The sequence below is a fragment of the Octodon degus genome, unplaced genomic scaffold (genome assembly GCF_000260255.1).
Source record: "Octodon degus isolate 3935 unplaced genomic scaffold, OctDeg1.0 scaffold00001, whole genome shotgun sequence".
Classification (NCBI taxonomy): Eukaryota; Metazoa; Chordata; class Mammalia; order Rodentia; family Octodontidae; genus Octodon; species Octodon degus.
Window position 1 is genome coordinate 19625375 of NW_004524577.1, and position 3816 is coordinate 19629190.

At 31.8% G+C, this 3816-nt stretch overlaps 1 non-coding gene across 1 annotated transcript; it reads left to right on the top strand.

Annotated features, from left to right (window-relative positions):
- The first annotated feature begins 2147 nt into the window (after positions 1-2147).
- On the top strand, positions 2148-2251 carry LOC111815242. Its single transcript, XR_002819973.1, has one exon. It is a non-coding gene; the product is annotated as a U6 spliceosomal RNA (small nuclear RNA).
- The last annotated feature ends 1565 nt before the right edge of the window (positions 2252-3816 follow it).

The following is a 3816-nucleotide window of genomic DNA, read 5'->3' on the forward strand; positions in this document are numbered from 1 at the left end:
CACTAGATATATAGTTCAGTGGCATAATTGCCTGCCTGGCAAGCTCAAGATCCTGAGTTCAATTACTGGTCAAAAAAAAGTACATATATGGGGATAGGAAAAGTGGTATTCTAGATTGGTATTAAACTGTAAAATTGGGATAGTGATAATTAATGCATAAATTGTTAAAATATTATTATTATTATTAACATCATCATCATCATCGTGGTACTGGGGATTGAACTCAGGGCCTTGGGCTTGCCAGGCAGGAGCTTATGTCCTTGAGCTGTCTCCTCAGCCCAACTATTTTTATTACTAACAAATTACATTTTCCCCAGAATTTACAGGGAATGTGCATCACAAAACTTAGAAAAATCTTTGACTTAACCACTTTGACAAGTGCCTTTGAGCAAAATATTTTGTAATGCAGAAATTTTGGCCTATTTGTGTCTGACATACTTTTAAGAGGTGGTGAGTGCATCAGCTTTGTAGCAAATCAAAGCTTCCCCATGTAGAAATTTTGCATTATGCATATATTAATATAACTTTTCCCCACAACATTGTGTAAGGACTTTCTTTTCTCCACATGCACACTAACGTTTGTTAGCATTAGTATTTTTTATAATAGTTGTTGTTACTATAATACAGCAATTGCTTATTTTGGTTTTCTTTTTTTTTTTGTATTTCTAAAATTTTATTTTAAAGAGAAAAACAATGAAAAATATGACACAAAATTTCAAAACAATAGGGAATTGACAATGGTTAATATATTATGTATTGTTAACTTCACAGTAGTTGATCAGATTATGAGACATAGGCATGAAAAATTGATCAAACAATGCAAGCACAAACCATTCTTTTCAATGAACTCATATAGTAGTACAATTATCTTAGCTATCATATGTATTTTTGTTTTCTTTTCCCTTCTTTTCTTCCTCATCCCAGTGGTTCTTTCCATTTGAGCAGTTTCTTCCCTTTTCATAATATGCCAAACTAATTTCTTAAAACTAGAATAATGCTGTGATTATAACCAGCCAAGGGTTAAAAATAAACCAAAGAAACACTACAGGTTAATTTCCTTAATGATCAAAGATGTAAAAACATCAAGGTAATATTTGAAAGAGAATGTAACAAATCCTTAAAAAGATCATTCATCATGAACAAGTGAGTTTTATTCCATGGACACAAGAGTGAGTCAACATGTTTGCATTCCATGATGATTAGAAATGTGGAGCATTTTCGTATGCCTAATGGTCATTTGTAAGTTTTCTTCTGATCAATGTCTGAGTCTATTGTACATTGTTGTATCGGGTTATTTATTTCTTTGTTATTGAGACAGTCTGGATATTAACCCTTTGTCAAGATAGATAGATAGATAGATAGATAGATAGATAGATAGATAGATAGATAGATGAGGAATAGATGGATAGATAGGCAAAATATTAGTTGCCACTTGGTAGTTTTCTACAATGTGTAGCTTATTTTCTTTGCTCAGCAGGACATTTTTCTCTTTCTACTTCTCTTGTTTTGTAGTTATATGTCTTAATTTCTGTGTGTGATCCATTTGATATTATTATTTTAATAAGTGAGAGATGGTTTAAATCTTCTACATATAGCTATGCAATGTCCAATTTAACCATTGCGGTTTATTGAAAAGACTATCTTCTTTCGTCTGTACATTCTTATTGTGTTTGTCAAAAAAAAAAGTTATTTGGATGTAAGTACAAAAATTTTATTTCATGATGTTTATTTTGTTTCATTGATCTCCATATCTGGGCTATGCCAATATCTTCTATTGTTGATTACAGCTTTGTAATACATTTTGAAGTGAAGTAATGTAATTCTTCCTGGTATGAGGTTGTGGTTCAAGATAGTTTTAGGTGTTTTGAGTTTTGGTGGTACACAAAAAATTTAGGCTTTCTCTTTTTTTTAAAATTGCCACAAAGAATATCAGCATTGCAATGATATTGGACTAAATCAGGAGATCATTTTCTGTAGCCTGAGTATTTTGCACTCAAGGTGTTTTGCTTTCCGTGTCTCCTTTTCAAAGATTTTTAGCAGTGTTTTCATTTAAAAGATTTTTTCACAACTTTAGTTATGCATATTCCAAGCATTTTATTATTATTACATTATATTTTGTTGTAATTATATTATATATGAGATTGATTGTGCTCACTGAGACAGTACATGCACTAAAATTGGAAGTATACAAAGATTAGCATGGCCCCTGCACAAGGATGACATGCTAATTCATGAAGCATTCCATATTTTTAATTTTTTCTTTTTCAGAACCGGGGATTGAACTGAGGCCCTTGCACTTGCCAGGGAAGTGCTTATTCCACTGAGCCATCTCCCCAGCCTCTCCATATTTTTAAAATAAAATGAAATAAAATAAAAAGACTGATTTGACAGTCTTTTGAGATAATTCAGTATTGGCCTGCATACTAATTTATATCCTAAAACTTTTCTGAATTTATTTTCACTTATTTTTTTATACTCTTTGGGAGTTTTATTCATTTATTTCTAATTGGGAAGGACTTTTTTGTTTGTTTGTTTCTTATTCCTGAATCTTCTAGATGGGATTTCCAGCATTATATTTAAGAGAACAATGAAAACAGATGTCCTTACCCTGTTCAACACCATAGGACATGCTTATGTTTTCCTCATTTAAAATGAAATCATCTATTCATATGTTATGAATGTATTATTGTTATTATTACTATTATTAATTATTAATTTGGTACCGGGGATTGAACTCAGGACCTTGCATTTGCCAGGCAGGCACTTCAGCCACCAAGCTACCTCTTCAGCCCCACAAATGTATTTTCAATGCCAAAGAATAGATCTTCTATAGATTCCTGAAGCAAATTTTTATGATTGGTCTCCATCCATTGAGATAATCATATGGTTCTCTTTTTTATGCGATTTTGGTGGCAGATCATAAATATATTTCTTCACAAATGTTAGAAAATAGATGTCTGGAATCTAATTTATTTTCTCACTGTGAATGATCATCAAAACATGTGCTGGTTGTTGACTTGCAGGTGTTATTTTGACAAGGTTTGCATCTGTGTTCATCAAGAATATTGGCCTCTACTTCTGCTTTTGTGATATTTTTATCTCCCATTGTTTTGTTTTAATTAGGGCAGTGTTGGCCTTCAAGGTCATGTTTTTAAGAATGTTCTCTTTTTTAATTTTTGGAGTCATTTAAGCATAACTGGTGTTAGTTCTTGTTTAAGTGTTTGATATAATTTGCCAGTGGAGACATTTGGTTCTTTTCTTTTCCTTTCTTCCTTTTGGAAGAGATATTACATTTCTGATTCAAGTGTATGCTCTTTGTCATTCTGTTCAGATTTTTTATTTTGCATAATGAAATCCTGGTAAGACATGTACAGCCCGGAATTTATTCCTTTTTGAAGGTTATCATGTATCACTGAAGTTAATCATAATAATCATTCAGCAATCCTTTGTATTTCTGTATTATCATTTTTTAATGTGTACCCTTTTCATTTCTGATTTTATTTATTTGAGTAGTCTATCTTTTTCTTAATATAATGAAGAGTTTTCTATTTTGGTTGTATCATTGAAAGCCACATATTCAATTCTTTTGTGCTATGTGTTTACTCCTGTTTAGTTCTGGTCTTACCTTTATAATTTATTTAAATGACATTTAACTTTTCTTGTCCTTGTTTTGCTAGTTCTTTCAAATGTACTGATGTGTAATTTGCTGGAGCTCTTTCCATTCTTTGATGGAAATACTGGTTCTTATGGCCTAAAACTCCCAGAAATCCTCCTGCTTCAACTTCCCCAGTGATAGACTTGTAACTATGCCTCACC